The sequence below is a fragment of the Rhincodon typus genome, unplaced genomic scaffold (assembly GCF_021869965.1).
Source record: "Rhincodon typus isolate 14 unplaced genomic scaffold, sRhiTyp1.1 hic_rhity00001778, whole genome shotgun sequence".
Classification (NCBI taxonomy): Eukaryota; Metazoa; Chordata; class Chondrichthyes; order Orectolobiformes; family Rhincodontidae; genus Rhincodon; species Rhincodon typus.
Window position 1 is genome coordinate 4161 of NW_025967416.1, and position 19622 is coordinate 23782.

General features: G+C 36.6%; 1 long non-coding RNA gene across 1 annotated transcript; it reads right to left on the minus strand.

The window, feature by feature from the left end:
- Window positions 1-6772: 6772 nt before the first annotated feature.
- On the minus strand, window positions 6773-19199 carry LOC109923826. The gene is made up of 2 exons (XR_007261297.1): window positions 18032-19199; window positions 6773-16761 (listed from the first exon to the last, which is right to left on the minus strand). It is a non-coding gene; the product is annotated as an uncharacterized LOC109923826 (long non-coding RNA).
- Between the last annotated feature and the right edge of the window lie 423 nt (window positions 19200-19622).

Sequence of the window (19622 nt, forward strand, 5' to 3'; positions counted from 1 at the left end):
AAGGTAAGCTTGTCCCGAGTCTTGGTAAGCAGGGAATTTGATCAAAGGTTTAAACTTGCTGGACAATTCCCATGTTGTTGTGCATGTCAGGATTTCTGCTGTGTCTTGACGTACCTATCACTATTGTGCACCTGGTCTCCAACAATCAAAAAGGACTGGAAGATTTGGGCCATTCTTTAATGTCAATGATTTTTCATCAGAATCAAATACTTTACTCCTGTTAGTTATTCTGCCAATGTAAGATTTGTCAATTCAAACAGCAAGCCTAGTTATATAGATGCAAGATTTTACATTTCAATAAGAGGTAATTCACTAATTTCTCTTGTTAACAAGTGAAGCTATGTGCACCTCAGGTTTTTTGGATCACTTTTAGCTGATGACAATCTCAAATGTACTAATAATAACTTTCATTGTGCCTTGTAAAGTACAATTTCACTGATTTTCACTGATTCACGGATTCTTCAAAATAAAAATATCTGCATTAGCTGAATAGTTTTGCAATAATGCCAATTTTAAAGAACTCCTCCCTCAGAACTTTTTTATTCACTTGCAACATGTGTGTGAATGTGTTTTGTATGTTTGTAGAATTAGGAGAAAAGTTAGGTGGAAGAAATCATCTTAGAGTTTGGAGAAATTGTTATAAGTTGGATAAACCCTCAGTGAAATTTTAAATTCACCAAAATTAGAAGTGGCAACAGAAAAACATCACTTTAGTACTTTGTTGCTATAAATGAAATCTGACAGTAGAATGATATAGCACACAGGGAGAAGCACTCTCGGACCATAAATGTTGTTATGACAAGCTTTCAGAATGACTTGCCAAAATTTCCATGACTACAAGCAATCACTTCTGGGTCACTGACTGTTACCATAGAAAGTCTAGATATCCAATTAGGTAATGAACTCTCAGAACACTAAACAAATCTGTGCAATGTGTATGATGTGTTGCTGCACTATATGTGGCAATTATAAGGCTGAAATTGGGCCATGGATCTAATATAGTAAGCATGTTCACATATGGACTGGGAAACATCTGTTCCCATTAGTATTACCGATTTTCATCTGCAGAAACAAGACCGAATGTTTTAAAATAACTTTTCCACTTCAGAGAACAGGAGAATGATTTACATTTCCAATTACTCATTTTGACAAGTTAATAGTCTGAAGTTGTTCATTTCATCCCAATTTCAGATGCATTTATTTTTTCCCTTCCAATTGAAAAATTACACGCAGATTATTTTTCTTATCACCTCAAAGTTGTTCATAAATCACTAGCCATGCAGATAACTGGCAATTTTTTTGCACTCAGTAAATTCCAAAAAATAGCAATGAAATTATTCTCCTATTAATCTGATTTCTAGTTGTATCGGTTGAGGAAGGACACTAGGACAGGATTCTGAGCTCTGGCCATGGTCAGAAATGGAGGTAGGAGGGAAGATTTTAAAAATTATTCAGCTAGCCAGCGTACTGGTTCCTGGATTTGGGTCACTTTGTGGAGATGGGGCTGGGTGCAGGACTGCAGACTCACATGCAGCATCTAGCCAAAATAGTTCACTAAGACTTTATAGAGGGCAATTAAATGAGGCAGACCGGGATTTTCCATTTCGTTTCCAGCTCCGTGCAAGTGATAATGGTCAGTTTAGAAACCTGAACCTTTACAAACCTGGGGCCAGCACTCCACACAGGCTTTGACCCCTCACTTACATGTCTGGATACAAGAGAAACCACAAGATCCACTTTTTTAAAAAAAAACATTAATTTTAAAAGTTTGGAGAAATTGTCTCCTTTTTGAGCCAGCATCTCCTTTACTTATCTGCTAGTCATTGTAGGTTTGTTTTAAATGGGATGTGGGTACCGCTTGCAACATCAGCATTTTTGCTCTTCCCAATTTGTTCTTGAACTGTGTAGCATTATAGGCCACTTCAGAGGGTGGTTGCCTTTCAAGCTGCAAAGTCTGCAGTTGGCCCTTGGGCTTCAATATCCTATTTGTCACGTTGAATTGAAAGTGAACCCAACTCCAGATCAATTAAAAGTGCACACCCCTGTAAAAATCAACGCTGATATGGGTATTGAACTCCCCTAACTTCCCAACATTTGTTTCTTGCCCCTGGAGTGAAAATCAAAGTTCAGAACTTCCTCTTTGGATGTCACGTCAGAAGAACATTTGAAGTTTCTGCTCTTAATTATTTTTCATGATGTGTATTACAACCCTAAGACATGCTTGAGGTTCCTATTTTTGCTACTGTTGGTCAACCGACCAATGAGGTCCCTCTCCTTACTAAAACAATACAGCTGAAATGCATAAAAATCAAAATGGAAAGCATCCAGATATCTCAAATTTTAGTTCTCTAATTGGAGTCTCACTATTTCATGTCCCAAACTAATAAGGTAGCTCAAATTGGTCAAGGCAAATGAAATATAGTACATTTACTTTGAGTCCTATGCACAATAATGAATTGAATTCCAAAAATGTGCCAAAAATTAAACTCACTGTTTTAAAACTGTCTGGCAGAATTTCTGTTACATGTCATGGCCAGGGTAACTTTAAGAGAAACGCTCATGACTCAAGAGTATAAAGGTTTCAGACTCCATCTTAATCAGTCATTTGGAGCATGACACATTGAAAGAAGCATACCACTTTGTGTAACTGAATGGCTTAATATAAGCCCACTGATTACCTGATGACATTCACAGATATAAAATATGCTGCTAGTGCAAACACATGAGAACTGGCAGTTAGGGCATATGCATAAATGGAGTCATCACTATAACGCCCAAATTTGCTGTGATTTCAAATTTCTTCACACATCACCAGTAAGGACTTCATAGACAGAGAAAACTTGTGACCACGAGGAAGATAAGTAAGTGTGGGCAGGCAGTGTTTGGAAGAATAGCTTCCATGAAAAGCAGCAGTAGCAGCCAGGTCACCATGACTGGCACTGTTGTACAGCAGGTAGGGTTAAAGTATAAATGAGCAGTAGTGACAGGGACTCTCTATAGTTAGAGGCACAGATAAACATTTCTGTGGCTATGAGCAAGATTCCAGAATGGTGTGTTTTCTCCTGGGTATTAGGGTCAAGGATGTTTCTGAGTGGCTACAGGATATTCTGAAAGGGAGGTGAGCAACCATGGGCAGAGAGTCAGATGAGGTCCTGCAAAGGGAATTCAGGGAGTTAGGTAGGAAGCTGAAAAGCAGGACCTCCAGGGTTGTAATCTCAGGATTACTTCCTGTACCACGTGCCAGTAAGGCTAGGAATAGGAAGATAGTAGTTAAATAGGTGGCTAAAGAGCTGGTGTAGGAGGGAGGGTTTCAGATATATAGATCATTGGAATGTCTTTTGGAGTAGATGAAACCTATATAAGGATTGGTTGCACCTAAACTGGAGGAGCACCAATATCCTGGTAGGGAAGTTTGCTAGTGTCACTTGGGAGAGTTTAAACTAGTGTGGCAGGGGACGGAAACCAGAGCAGTAGTTCAGCGAGGAAAATGACCGAGGGAGAGTCAGAGACTAAAATCAGTAAGGCTAAGATGAAGAACAGACAAGGAAAGGTTACTGAACATGGCAGCACTGACAGTCTGTATTTGTTTTAATGTGGGGAGTATGACTGGTAAGGCAGATGAACATTGATTAGTACATATAGCTATGATGTTGCAGCTATTACAGAGACTTAGTTGAGAGAGAGAAGACTGGCAGCTTAGCATTCCAAGATTTAAATATTTCAGGCGAGATAGAGAGGGATGTAAAAGAGGTAGGGGAGTTGCATTACTGATAAGGGAGAATATCACAGCCCCGTACTGAGGGAGGACACCTGGGAGGGCTCATCCAGCGATGCCATGTGAATAGAGCTCAGGAATAGGCAGAGGGTGCAATTACTTTTGATGGGATTGTGCTACAGGTCTCCCAATAGCCAGCGGATGACAGAGAAACAGATGTCTGAACAGATTATGGAAACGTGTGAAAACAACAGGATTGTTGAGTTGGGTGATTTATCATCCCCCTATATTGACTGGGACTTGCTTAGTGCCAAGGGCTTAGATCAGTTGGGAGGGTGGGGAGACTTGTTAGGTATGTCCAGGATGATTTTTTGAAACAATATGCACATGGTCAAAAGGAAAGATGGTGCCATTCTAGACCTGGTATTGGAGAATGAGCCCAGCCAAGTGATCAAAGTTTCAGTGGGAGGTGCATTTCTGGAACAGTGGCCATAAAATTCTAAGTTTTAAGTTACTTTTGGATAAGGACAAGAGTAGTCCTCGGGTAAAAGTGCTAAATTGGTGCAAGGCTAACTGTCACAACATTAATCAGGAACTGGGGAATGTAGAATGGGGGTGACTGTTCGAGGGTAAATCCATATTTGGCATGTGGAGATCTTTTAAAGGCCAATTGATTAAAGTTCAGGACCAGAATGTTCCTGTGAAAATGAAGGATGAAGAATGTCAAGATTTGGGAACTTGGATGACAAGAGAAATTGAGGGCTTATTCAAAGAAAAAGGAAGCATGCGTAAGGTTTTGAAACTAGACAGAGCCATCGAAGAATACGAAGGCAGCAGAAAAGAACTAAAACAAGGAATTAGGAGGGCCTAAAAGGTGCCGTGACATATCTTTGACAAACAGGATCAAGGAAAACCCTAAGGTGTTTATTACATATATAAAGAGCAAGAGAGTAGCTAGGGGGTAGGGTCATTCAAGGACATAGAGGATAATTAAGCACAGAGCCAGAGGAAGTAGGTGAGGTGCTTAACAAATACTTTGCATCAGTATCCACAAAGGAGAAAGACATGGTGGATGGTAAGTCCTGAGAGGGGTAGGTTGATATTCTGTGGCATGTCAATATAAAAATGTGCTGGGTGTTTTGAAAAGATTGAAGTAGACAAATCCCCAGGACCTGATGAGATCTATCTCGAATGCTGAGGGATGGAGGCAGGTGAGGAAATTGCTGGGGTCTCTTATGAATCTTTGGGACCTCTCCTGTGGTTAAAAAGGATACAGAGGTCTGTAGAGTAGTCAACATTGTTCCTTTAAGATATGCTACAGGGAGAATCCAGGTAATTACAGGCCAGTGAGCCTTATATCAGTGGAAGCAAAATTATTGGAGAAGATTCTTAGGGATACAATTTACTCATATTTGGAAAAAATATGGACTTATTAGCAATCGGCAGCATGGCTTTGTGCAGGGATGTCATGTCTCACAAACTTCACTGAATTTTTTGAGGAAGTGATAAAGATGAATGATGAGGGTAGGGTGGTGGATGTTACCGATAGAAGCTTTGTCAAGGTCCGTCATGGTAGGCTGATACAAAAGGTGAAGTCACATGGGATCCATGGTGCGCTGGTAAGATGGATACAGAGGTAACAAGGTGTAGAACTGAATGAACACAGCAGGCCAAGCAGCATCAGAGGAGCTGGAAGGCTGACATTTTGGGCCTAGACCAGGCCTTCCTGCTCCTCTGATGCTGCTTGGCCTGCTGTGTTCATCCAGCTCTACACCTTGTTATCTCAGATTCTCCAGCATTTGCAGTTCCTACTATCTAAGATGGATACAGAAATGGCTTTGTCATTTGAAGACAGAGTAGCAGTGAAAGTGTGTTTTTCATATTGGAGATCTGTGACCAGTGGTGTTCTGCAGGGATTAGTGCTGTTTGCAATATATACAAATGATTTGGAGGTGAATGTAGGTTGCTTGTTTAGTAAGCTTGCAGACAACACAAAGATTAAGCGGAGCTGATATTAGTGAGGAGTATTGCCAGAGGCTACAGCTGTATATATAGGCTAGAGACATGGGCGGAGAAATGACAGTGTTTAATCCAGACAAATGCGAGGTGATTTAATTTTGAGACGGCAGTATATAGTAAATGTCAGAAACCTTAGTAGTGTCAACATACAGAGGAGTCTAGGAGCAAAGGTCCCTAGTTCCCTGAAACTGACAACACATGTATAAGGTAGTCAAGGTGGTGTATGGCATACTTGCCTTCATCAGTTGGGTCAGAAAGTATAAAAATTGGTAAGTCAGATTACAGCTGTGTAAAATTTTAGTCAGGGCACATTTGAAATATTGCGTACAGTTCTGATTGCCATACTACCAGAAACATGTGAAAGCTATGTAGTTACCAGGATGTTGCTGGTTTGTCGGGTATTAGCTCAGAGGAGAGATTGGACAAACCTGGTTTGTTTTCACTTGAATGTCGAAGGACGAGATCGGTGGGGAAGGGGGCAACCTGATAGAGGTTTACAAGATTATGAGAGTTATGGATAGAATGGAATAGTTGGAGTCTTCTTCCCGGTGTAGAAATGTCAATTAATAGGAGACACAAGTTTAAGGAGGTAAGTTTAAAGGCAATATGAGAGGCAGGTTTTCTTTTACACAGAGGGTGGTAAATGCCTTAAATGCACTGCCAGAGGTGGTGGTGGAGGCGGATACAATAGCAACATTTAAGTAGTATCTTGACAGACATGTGAATAGGCAGGGAACTGAGGGAGATAGACAGTGTAGAGGCAAAAAGTTTTTAATTTAGAATGGCATCACGTGACAGCACAGTCTTCATGTGCCAAAGGGACTGTTCTAGTTTTCTGTTCTTTAAAATGTGAAGAGCTCATTTAGTTTGGTTTAATTCTACTTGTGTTTTTTTTTTGTGATGAGAAAAGCAAGTTTCAAATATCTGAATGGTCAAACTGATCACTGGAAAATTCCTTTTAAATATACGCTATACTAATGAAGTAGTTCTAAATTAATGCAGGACCTGCAAACTATACATGGATAAAAACCCAGAAAATTACAAGTTTAACTTTTTATTTGTTTAGATGGTAATTTACAGAAATATAATTGCCAAAGTATACAAAGTCCCAACAAAAGCAAAATACAATTAGTTTCAACAATTAAACACCGATGCAAATAATGTTCTCCCAAACCACCAATGTCAGTGCTGTTAGTAACTATTACTGAAGCATAACAATGATATAATTTGGTGCTGTCTTTACACCACAGCAGGAAAACTTCAAAAAGACTCATTTTGCAACAAGTAACAAGTTGTCTCAATTATATAGTGAGTATATTGGATAACAAAGCCATACCTTGAATTTATACTTTTAAAAACACTTTCTGGCAACATGTGTCTGGATGAGGGAGCACAATGTTGTTTCTGATCAATTGTGATAACTCTTGAAAGGTACTAGATTTCAGTACACCGACAAGGACCAGAAGAAGGTCTGAGAATTCTCAAACCTCCACCAAAGATACTCTGTCGTTATCCATAAAAAGTGCTGAAATATGACCTCGGATGGAAAATAGCCGATGTTTTCATTATCATTGGCTGGGAAATTCTGTAATTCAAAATAAAACTTCTGGCTTTAAACAGGGCTTCGGTCAGCACTTGAAAAGAGAAAAGACCGGTTACCATCTCTGCACCAACCTGAAATAATAACATTTACAAATTTACTTGCAGTTCTTTTCTGTCTTCCAGCTGAGATTTCCTCTGTTCAGTTCTGCATTCAACAATTTTGCAGAGATTTGTATCTCATCTTATAATGTGAGGGAGGGGTAAAACTATACCACATGGGAGACCCAACCCTATTTTCTCAAGTTCTGGTCAATGTTATGCTTTCAGCATGTATAGTAAGCATTTGTATTCCTTCAAGTCAGTAACTTTACATTTCATATTCAACATGGACGACACAATTTTTCAAAAGCAAAGAACAGGGATAGGAAGTGTTAGAAAATTATAGTTGGCAAAGGCAAAAAGAAAGAGTTGTGGCAGTACAGTTCAATGATGGAATGTTGGAAAGATGTCGTCGTCCTTGACAATCTACATGATTGCGGTTGACAGACAAGAAAGATATGATGATCACACGTTTAATGTTCTATAGACCTTACAACAGTGAGAAAGACATAAATAAATGGAAATCAGGACTGAGGATAAGATTTTTGTAATGGGTGCAGGAGAACTTCTTTGGTGAGTACGCCCTCCATCCAATAAGATGATACGCTTTTCTACATGTTGTGTTAGGGATTTGGATGAACTAATTGCATATGGACAAACATTTGATTTAATGATCACCATATTATAAGGCTTAGATTAGAAATGCAGAAGAGCAATGAACAATCTTAAGTAGAACTCACATGGTATAAGATCTCGATTCAGGACTCTATGGAGGATGAGGGAAAGGGAATATGATGAAACAAAAATAAGTGTGTATTATGCACGTCAAATGAACTCTTCAAGCAAGAATCAGGCCAAATAAAATAAGTTGAGGGGAGATATACAACTGGCTGAGTAAAGAATCAGAACAAAATGGCAACTAATATTAAAAGGGAACAAAAAATTCTATTAGGATGCAAATGGATAGCAAGAGATAATAGGGTTGGTCTTTTTATGAACAAAGACGGTGATAGGTGTTTTGGAGCTCCGGGTAAGGCAGGAATAATTAGAGCACTCTGTATCCAGTGTTTAGTAAAGTGCAAGATGCTGACAAAACATCAGAAGAAGTGGGGAATGATAGAGGTAATGAACGGCATGAAAATTGTTAGGCGTGAGTAACTAGAAAGGCTAACTGTGAGAGTTAGTAAGTCACTTGATCCTGATGGCTCACATTCCAGGTCACTAATGGAATGAGGGTAGAACTAGCTGAAAGGCTCGCCATAATCTTTCAAATTTTGGTTGATACTGGGAAAGTGCCAGAGTTTTGGAGAGTGAGTGGCAAATAGCTTTCAGTGGGGATGATTTCAATTAACAAGGCACACTGGCAAAATGGGCAGACAAGTAACATATGGAATTTGATACAAGTGTGAGGTAATGTATGTTAGCAGAAGCAATAAGGAGAGGCATTTTAGACTTGATGCCACAAATCAAAAGAGTTATGCAAGCACAGAGGGATCTGAGAGTTCATGTGCACAGAAAGTGGCAGGGCACTCGAAGTGAAACTTGTACTTCATAAGTCTGAGTGCAAAAGCAGAGAAATTGTGTTTTTTTTTACATAAAGGCCTAATCTAAAGTAGTGTGTCCAGTTCTGCTCACCAGATTTTAGGAACAATGTGAGGATCCTTCAGAAGGTACAGAGGAGATGCACCAGAATGGTTCCAGGTTGGAGGGATTTGAGTTATTAAGGGTGTATCCTTGGAGTCAATTATATTTAGTTAATTTTGTACATCTCTAGTAAATCTTACGAGAGGCTTAGACAAGATAGACAAGCAAAGACTGTTCCCATTCATTGACTGGGTAAAGAATAAGGGACACAGATTTAAATTATTGGGCAAGAGGTGCTGGGGGATGTAATAAATAAGCTTTTACGCAATGAGTGCAAATTCGATGCAAACTTAAGGAAAATAAAATTACAGCATCACAAGAGTGGAATGTGAGATTGGATTAGAAACAGCAGGCATGGTCTACTAATATTCTCATTAACAATGAAGACAACACTTTGGGTTATTAGTTGTTGTATCACAATAAAAGGAAGAAGTGTGTTTACATTAGTTCTTTTAAAAAGTGCTAATATAATGACATAATTAATTATAGCATAAACTTATTAAATAGTCATGAATTAGTTGTGATAGTGAAGTATCAAAGCCTTCTGTAAAGTTCACACTGTTTAAATATTTAAATGTCTCACTTAAAAAAGAAATTCATGATACTTGGAGCTCTCCCACAATATAGTTTTGGTGACTCAAACTGGTTTCCAATTTGTTGATTGCAGAAACATATCCCAGAGCAGCCTTACTGATTCACCTACTAGTTCAAATTTGACTCATAAGATATATTAACTCTATTTCTCCATCCACAGATGCTGCCAGACCTACTGAGTATTTCCAGTGCTTTGTTTCTGTCAGATTTCCAGCATCCAAAGTATTTTCCTTACTGCTTTATAAACTTCATCCAAATATGAAACAATTCTTAAAAAAAAACTTAAACACATTATCACTAAACCATTTCTTTAAAAATGTGAAGTGAAATCAAACATTAATGAGGCATTTCATATCCATGTTTCTGTCCATACAAAAAAATCTATATTATCTCAGTCTTCATTTGAGACAGTATTAGTGAATATGAGACAAAACTCTGCCTTGGCGATGAGAGTGAAAGAGACATGAAAACAAGAAAAAAAATGGAGAACATCTTGATAAACAAAGGTTCAAGTAAAGTCAACTATTAACTGTATCAAGAGTCAACACAACAGCATCGCAGGCTCAATTTAGCTATATAGAACAACATTTCTTGCTTATTTGCTAAATAAATTTTGAACATGTAATTTACACATTGCACCTTTTCTTATGATTGTTCATTATATACCAAATTACACAGGGTACTGGATATATGCTGTGCTCAATCAGAACATCTACTGATCTAATAGTGCAAAACACTAGCTGTAACTCACCAAAAGAAATCTACTGCAAAAATATTCAACACTCCTCATACGTTGCATAAAACCATGTTCTACTACATTTGAATACCTGCAGAAATCACAAAAATATACAGATTTCATCTATTACGGGCAAATTTAAATATCTGTGCTATTCTTAAACAAGGTGCACTAATTTTAGGATAAATAAATGTTATAAAAAATTGTGGCCTTGATCTTTCCTATACCTACTTTTGGATAAAAGTTCTGGAAGCAGTGTCTGCGCAAACATTTCAGTCTGCATTATTCCTACAGTTGTGACGAGATAAGGTTAATATCTGTGGCCCTCAATTAACCATGAGCAAAACCAGTCTTCACTGATTACAAATACAATAGGCATTTTGTTTCCAAGAAATTGCTGAAGATGAATCTGGAGTGGGATATAGGTTTATGTCAAAACAATCTCAGCTGCACATAGCACCACCCCACCAACCAAAAACAACTTTTTCCCCGGCCCCAGTAATGCCTTCTAGGTTATTTAAAAGCCAGAAATTGCTTATTTTTACCAGGCAGATTTGTATGCCAGATTGAGTTATATAATTAGAAAAAATTACATTAAATTTTCTCAAAATTAAAACATAACAATTAAAATTAAGAGGCATGAGGGCAACGAGGGTCGAGACCAAATGGCTGTGAATTTTGTTGCTTATAATAAGTGATTTTTGTCTAAACCCAGCAAAATCTCAAGATTGGATGTTGTCTGATAGCACACAGAAATTATTTCTGCTCATGGTTTATCACATGATATGCTGTGCACATCCAAGCTTTTTCAGGTGGGTGAAGCTAAGTAACCTACAGGAGAAGAATAAAAATGAAACAAACCAAGACACAAGTACAACTTTTATTAAAAAGCATATATAAAAATCGAGCTTCATTATTACAAGAATGTCAAAAATTAAATGTCAAATCATAAGGGCTTCTTGTATTTCTACACTAAAGTTTAGCATGCGGAATATCAGCGCTATTTAAAAAAAGGTCATTATCAGGAATATGTAAAGGAAAATTCTTCATTTTATGCACAAAGTGGAGGGGCTGACCTTAAAGGAAGCAAAAACAAAACATTGGGCTATGCTGATTTGGTGATCTGTAAGTATTGAAAATGTGGAATCAGTAAACTTGCCATGTGTACTTTCCAAATGAACCATACTCAACATAAAATATCAATATTATGTAATAACATAAAAAGAAGGTTCAATGAAACAATAGTATTAAAACTCTCATTTCCATAAAAGCTGATAACTTGTGCAAAGTTCTGGTTCAATTACTGTCTATTAGAGGGGTGCAATAATGTTCTAGATCCAGATCTTCCATTGAACTACTGAACATCTTAAGAAGTCAACTGTTTAGCAATGAAGCTTTATTTCAATCAAATTACCAAATATTCCAGCATGGAAGCTTTGTTAATAATCTTTATCTTGTTGTACAAGATGCCCATCACCCTCATTTTAGCCCTAAATACTCATTTAATGAAAAACAATTCAATTTAAAGTTCAAAACTAAATAAAATCTTAATAAATTTGCAATGATCCATTGTGCAAAAACAAGAATGACATTCCAATTTCTTTCAACACAGTACAAAAGTATTCAGATAAAATCAGCTGAGCAAACTACAATCTTCAATTACTGAACAGGGCATTTCAAAGCTGAACAATACCAGTAAGATGACGGATAATGAAAGACAGGTAAGCAATAACAGTGTTACTTTAGGCTCCCTGGCTACCTGAATACTAAAATTATTTGTACCCAGTTTTCCTATCCATTAGCTTTTAATTAAAAATTCATGCAATTGGAAGCAGGTTAGTTAAGTTTGTTTGTTCCACAAGTCTAACAATTATGTTGGTTTAATTAGCAGAAGTTGCAGTCTGTGGATGTGGATGAATTAAATATATACTTTTATTCTGACGAAACAGAATAAATAAGTTGAAAAGCTGGGAGTAGACATGGAGGAGACAAACAGCTTCTGATAGAAGCCTCTTAAATGTGTATTTAAGGATCCATAAAAAAAATAAGTACCTTAAGTTTTAGCTACCTGATGTCTTTTAAATATAAATTAATCAAATAAAACTCAATATTTTGGAATATTAATCTAAAATATTTATAGGTATTTGGTTCATCTTATCATTCAATTACATTTGTTAAAGGTACTCAGTAAAAAGCAAAATTAATGCTAATTTGACATGCGAGGTAAGAAACAAATGTGATCTGAAGTTATATTACTGCATAGAGATATTTACAATAATATGAATTGAATGGGATGTTGCTGAACAAAAATAAGATTACAAACAGTCATAAATCTTAATATGAATGTGAAGAGTTAACAATGCACTATAAATTCAGGTTTTTTTTAAGCCAGCAACATAAATTCATTTTTACATATTTAGGCTACTACTACACGCTCCCATGATAATAGGCAGTAATAGAATCAGAATAGTACATGACAAAATGGTATTCAGTATAAATAGTGAACTCAAAAGATGAACATCTACATAATTTTTTTTATCTGATTTTAGATTTCAGTTTTGTCTCATGATAAAAACTGTGTGCCAAAATAAAAAAAATAAAAATACTTTCTCATTCAGCATTATCTGTTTATATGGTTTCTCATGAAAAGTCATATTTAAAATACATTTAGCCCTGTTACTTCACAGTATGCCCCATAAATATTTGATTTCCTTTGAAAACAAGTATTTAAAATCAGTCAAAAACGGTAGCAAAGATGCCATTTTGAACTAATTTTGACAGTTTCACACAGCTACCACAAAAACATGTGGTGAAGTTATCATTTGATTGTACTCAATTAGTACATATAACAAAATATTATACCATTTCATATATATTTGTGTGTATATATACATGTACACATATATATAAAAAATGAACCTTTCCAAAAAATGAAACTTACAATAGATATAAACCATACAAATCTGAATAGAAATTCTGTATTTAAAACAACTGACCCAAAAGCTGGTCAGGCAACTGAAGCTCCCTTCAGAACAAGCCTGTACTACCAAAAACATCCTCAATGAAGGGAAGTAGCTGCTTATCTTTTGTTTTTGCACGGTTCAAAATATGCACAGTAAGAAAATAGTTTCAATATTTACAGTAAACAGAACATTTTTATACACATTTAGTAAATACTCTTAAGTTGTACGGTGGACAATTGACTGAAAAAAAAATCACAAATATTAAGGGGAATTACTGGTCACAATATTAGCTGAATAAAGTGCTGGATATTTCACTGGTAAAGAACATTTGCCTAAATTTTCCCCCAAGAGCTTTATACTCCCAAAAGGAAAAATAATTACTTCACTTACATTATCCAGCTCATCCCAGAAGTGCTAATAAGAGTGCCACAAAAAAGTAAAAACAAAGCTTTTTTGTTGGTAAATATACAGACCTCTCAAGTATTGTCTTACATCCATTTCTGCTTCACAAAGATATGTTTGTCTTTTAAAAAAATGTACAATCATATCCACACTCGATAGAGATAATCAGTTTGATTATTGGGCATGGATGAACATTTATTCAGTAGTACTAGGAACCAGTAATTGTCAATAAATTCTGCTAAAGTTGACAAATAATTAAATTTTACAGAAAATTGTGGTTTTTTAGCGAGGGTGGTTAGATTTAAGCCAAGTACCCTTAATTAGGTATTTTGCCACTTCTTCAGAGATTGCTGTAGAAGTACCTTGCACCAAGGAAACCTGACTTGCCACCCGTAACATAATACTGATTGACATCATGATGTTAATCTATTTTCAACTGTACCAAAAAGGCAATATTTACATTGTATCTGTATAATACTCAAGTAGCTATTACAAATTTATTTTAAATTAGGAAAGTATAAAGTTATGGAATATATTCAAATTCTGATACATATTAACATTATAAGCTTAACACTGTGTCAAAATCCAAATTTAATTTTTGGTTAGCTGTTACAAGTATATAACAGCAAGTTGAGATTAGATTTCAGGGGAAAATGTTCCCAATGATCTAAAAATTGCACTGGCTTCCAGATCATTTACAATGCAAAAGTAATAAATCGGGAGATTATACAAGAAGTGATTTCACTTTCATCACCACAAATGTTGTACTTAGTTTCAGAATTCCTCTCAGGCACACAATTTTTAAATCATGTATTTGGCCTCTATCAATGTTCAGTTACTAAAATTGAGAATGAGATCTTGCATATAGTGGGCAACTTATTTATAATTCAATTACAAATGAAAGTAACTGAGTAAGATAAGGAACTTCTTCAGTGGCACTAGTTAATAATACTGGGAATCTCACAGTATCAGAGAAACAAAAACATTAAATTTTCTTCAAATAGGCTGACCGTTTTGCTAGATTTGAGTGCTATCGGAAGCAGTAACCCAAGCACACTAACCTGAATAACAATGAGGGCTATTACCCTCCTTCTTAAAAAATTTCCGGATAAGGAGAATGGTACTCAGGAGGGCAAAAGACAAGGCACCAATTATTTAGATTAGGGTGGGAGGTTCCAAATAAAGAAACTGCACCCTTGAATTACTTAATGGTTACTAGAAATCTCCTGATTGTTGCAGTTACATATGAGATAGGTTTAATTCCAGTTGCCACCTAGGTGAATACAGATCACATGATTCCCATTTCCTCAATGTCAATCCTGGAGGTCCAAATCAAGTCAGTATGAAACATATTTATTTGCTAAGTGGCAATGATATATTCAAGCTCATCACCCAGAAACAAGGTAGATAGCAATCTCTGCAAGTGAACACGGGCGAAACCGTCCAAGCATGTATTTTCTCAGCAGGCAACCCAGCTAGTGGGTCTCTATGAGATTGTTTTTTTACGTAAACAGTGATTGCTCCTATACTTGCAATCCTGTAAAAGTGAATACAGACTAATCAGTAACTATAGCGTAGTGTTGCTTGAAAGTTTTAAACCATGCCTCCTGATTCTTAAATAACACATCAGGTGGATAGATGACCCTAAAATTCAGATTAACTAGCAAACAAGAGAAGGAATTTGTAGGTCCTTTTCGAATCAAGTAACAACGTAGACCTGCTCAACCAAGCTAACTGATTACTTAATTGCTGCCTGATAGACTATCCTCTGTTAATGAGTGGAAAGGTCATCTATTTGATTGCTGTTGAGAAGATAACTTTATGATGCAGATGGAACAAGCTACAGGCAGTGAGCACAGATATAAAGGACTCTGGTTTAAAATTAACAGGCTCTAGGTAGAGACAGAAAAAGTTATTTTCCCTTTATGGGCTAATGGATCATTACATAATACACTCAATGAAAGTAATCAAGAGAGCTGTCACTTAGTTCAAAACAGGATTGGAAGTAACAACTACAGCTAAATTTGACATACTGCTTCAGAAACTAGTGTGTATAATACCTCAACGCAGAGCCTGCCATGTCACTCACATCAATGATGCCATTTATTCCATGCAGGTGGACTAAGCTGTTCCAATTTTTGCAATAGTTATATATTCATGGATTTAGTGAGCACTGCCTTTTCAAGAGCTGCTGATTTAGTGAGCACTGTTTCCTGATAGGAACATAAGGTAAGTTCTCTTGCTTCTATGTTTACTATGTAAAACAGAATAGGATGAAGTCAACTGAAGACTCATTCCTGCGCTTACAGCATAGTAGTAAAAATAAGCACTATAGACCCAATGGAGGAATATAGAGAGATTGCTAACCTTCCCATATACTGTGTTAAGTTCACTGTTCATTAGGATTACAGATGTCCAAAAACGTCCAGCATAGACAAAATACATAAAATAAATAAATCTGTGTACCCACTTGCTGAACATCTCCCATTATTGCTAGAATGGATCCTAGCCTAGATGAATAGTCTTTTGTATCTCCTAGTCTGTGCTATATTCTGAAGTGGTGTTGCCAGAGTGCATTGCCTTTTATTACTTTATGGATTCACATGCTTTGTGGATGGTGCCCATAGGCAGATCATGCATTTTCTGATGGAGATAACAAACTTTTTAATTTGTCGTTAGCATCCTCAATTTCTTAGCTAACCTACAATTACCGTGGGTTTATCGCGAATCATAAATGGATACTACCCAATTCAAATTACACCAAAGCACTTTTAATTGTAGATTTGCACTTTGTAAGATAACTTACCTTTTGGAGGGAGATGCTAACAAGTAATGGAGTTATTAAAAATTTGCATTTATGCACTCAAAGGTTTAGAAATGGAGGACATGAACTGGCTTAAAAGCTGAAATGGATATAAGCAATATCAATGCTTTAAGTTTCCCTTCATAGAACAATCATGCAGTCTGCGTTCCCTTCATACAGTAGCATTCTAGTTTCAAAGTCCGATATTTCTTCCTATCTTCTTAAACTGGCATTGTACAAAACTCTAAAAGACAAGAAATAAGTTAATCAATTTGCACAAATCAGTCTTGTTACTCACTTGAAAAATGCTGCACTTCTTGGAATAGCAGAATCACAAGTTAAAATCAATTGTGCTATCTTGTGAACATTTAGTACATTTATATCAAGTTGCTTTCTCTAACATTTTAACATTGAACAATACATTCAACAATAATTTTTCCCTATCATCACTTTGCAGAATGATTCACACTTATGGAAATACACTATCATAATTTATATCATGATGTTTGGGAATAAAACCTGCACAAACTTCTACTAATTAGTACTTCCTTCTCTCAATCATAAAAAAAAATTAAGTTCATGACAATATGCAAATTATGCATTGTATTTTTTAGTAAATCAACACGGGATTTTAAAATTTTTAATAATTTCAAGTCAAACTGATAGGCCAGATTGCATTAACAGCAAATTGAATAGTGCTATGTAGGCAGCTGGTCAGGTGACCTGATGGGACAGAGCTTATGTCCAGTCTAGAACCGGCTGTGGAGGTATGAACATCATCAGTAAAGTATTCCTGTTCAGATTTACCATTTTTCTACCCGGTATATACTTCCTGGTTCCAAAGGGTGTACCAACATAACAGCTTGTTTTCTCGCTCTAAAAATGAATACTTTTTTTGAGTTTTCTTTGAATGATAAAGCAGGATTCTGAAGTACCAATTAAAGGCTTACAGGATAATAGATACTTGTGAAGTAAATGTATTAATAGACACAAAGACAAAAGAATTGGTATTAATGGAAAAACTTGTCACTGCGAACAAAAATGGTTAAGCAGTATATGTTAGGCAATAGTAGAATGGAGGATGGGCTCATACAGTGCATTAAGAACAACTTCATAGAATCGTACATTCTGGAACATATTAGGGAATAGGCTTTTTTTGGCTGGGTAGCGTGCAATAAAAACATGATTATTTAAGAATCTCAAAAGTGTAGGATCCTCCAGGCAACAGTAATTGTTTCATCATATAAAGCGAGATATGTGGGTCTTGGGCTAGTATCTTAAAAAAAGTCTAAAGGCAATTCAAGGATATGAAAGCAAAGATATAAAGTGGATAGGAAAATTTGTTAGAAGTGAAAACAATGGAGAAGTAGTGGTAGACATTTAAGGAGACATTTCATAACTCTCAATAAAGATACATTACAATAGAAAGAAAGAAACTACTTGAAGGATCACCATCCATGGCTAATTAATAAACGCAAGGGTGATATCAACTTGAAAGAAAGGGTGTACACTACCATGACAAATAATAATATTTGATTTGAAGATCTGAAGTTCAGGAATCGGCAAAGGATGTCTAAAAAAGAAAGAAAAGTACGAGAGGAAACTATATATATGTTATATAAACCGACAGTAAATGCTTCGACAAGTAAATAAGAGGAGTAGTTAAAGTGAGCATTGGTCACCTAGAGGATGAAACTAGGGAATTACTAATGGGACACAAGAAGAGGCAGAAGCTTTGAACTATTTTGCATTTGTACTCTGTAGTGATTGGAACAAGGGCCAGGTTGATCTTACTGACAGATCCTTGATTGGGGTTGTTAACCTGGGCCCATCAGAGAGTCCTGACTGACAGATAAACAGGAGATTCAGACAGTATCCTTTTTCTAGGAACTGGCTCTTAACTGGCTGGTCAGAGCCCATGCACTGTGCACACGTAAATAAAAGGTGACTTGGTGATGGGATACTGGCCTTTGTGCAGTTATTTCATATCCATAGAAGAAGATCTGTGAGAAGCATTCCAAACTGAAGAGATGAAAGGGATGGAGGAATTAAAACAAATTAATGTCACCAGAGTAAAAGTGATAGGGAAACTAGCAGAACTTAAGGCTGTTAAGTTCCCTGGACCTGATAACCTGCCACCACACACCTTAAAAGAAGTAGCTGCAGATATAGCGAATGCATTGTTTATAATCTTCCAAAATTCCCCAAATTCTGGAAAGGCCCCAGCATACTGGAAAACCGCAAATGCAACATTGTTCAAGAAAGGAGGTAGACAGAAATGGGAAACTATAGGTCAGCTAGTCTAACATTTATTATCGGCAAAATATTAGAACCATTATTCAGGAGGTACATTTAGAAAATCATGAGACAAGGTTGCCTGATTGTGTGAAAGGAAATTTGTATTTGACAACTCTAAGCTCTTTGAAGATAAAGGGAAAGCTGTAGATGGAGTATTTATGGATTTTCAAAAGGCATTCAATAAGGAGCTACGCAAGTTTCTACTGGAAAAGCTAAGAATCTATGATGTTGGCAGTGATAGATTAGCATGGCTAGAGGAATGGCTAACTAACAGGTAAAAGTCAGGATAAATGAATCATTTTCAGGTTGCCAAACTGTAACCAGTGGATTGATCCAAGAATTGCGACCTCAAAATTTATGATTATATTCATGACTTGGATGAAAGATTAACATAGATACATGAAAAACAGGAGCAAGAGTAGGTTATTCGACCCTTCGAGCCTGCTTCTTCATTCAATATGATCACAGCTGATCATCAACTCAGTACCCTGCTCCTACTTTCTTCCCATACCCTTTGATCTCTTTAGTCTTAAGAAAAATATCAAACTCTTTCTTAAAAATATTAAATGTTTTGGCTTTGACTGCTTTCTGTAGCAGAGATATCCACAGGCTCACCACTCTGAAGAAATTTCTCCTCATCTCAGTTCTAAATCGCCTATCCCATATCCTTAGACTGAGAGATAGTAGGAACTGCAGATACTGGAGAATCTGAGATAACAAGGTGTAGAGCTGGATGAACACAGCAGGCCAAGCAGCATCAGAGGAGCAGGAAGGCTGATGTTTCGGGCCTAGACCCTTCTTCAGAAA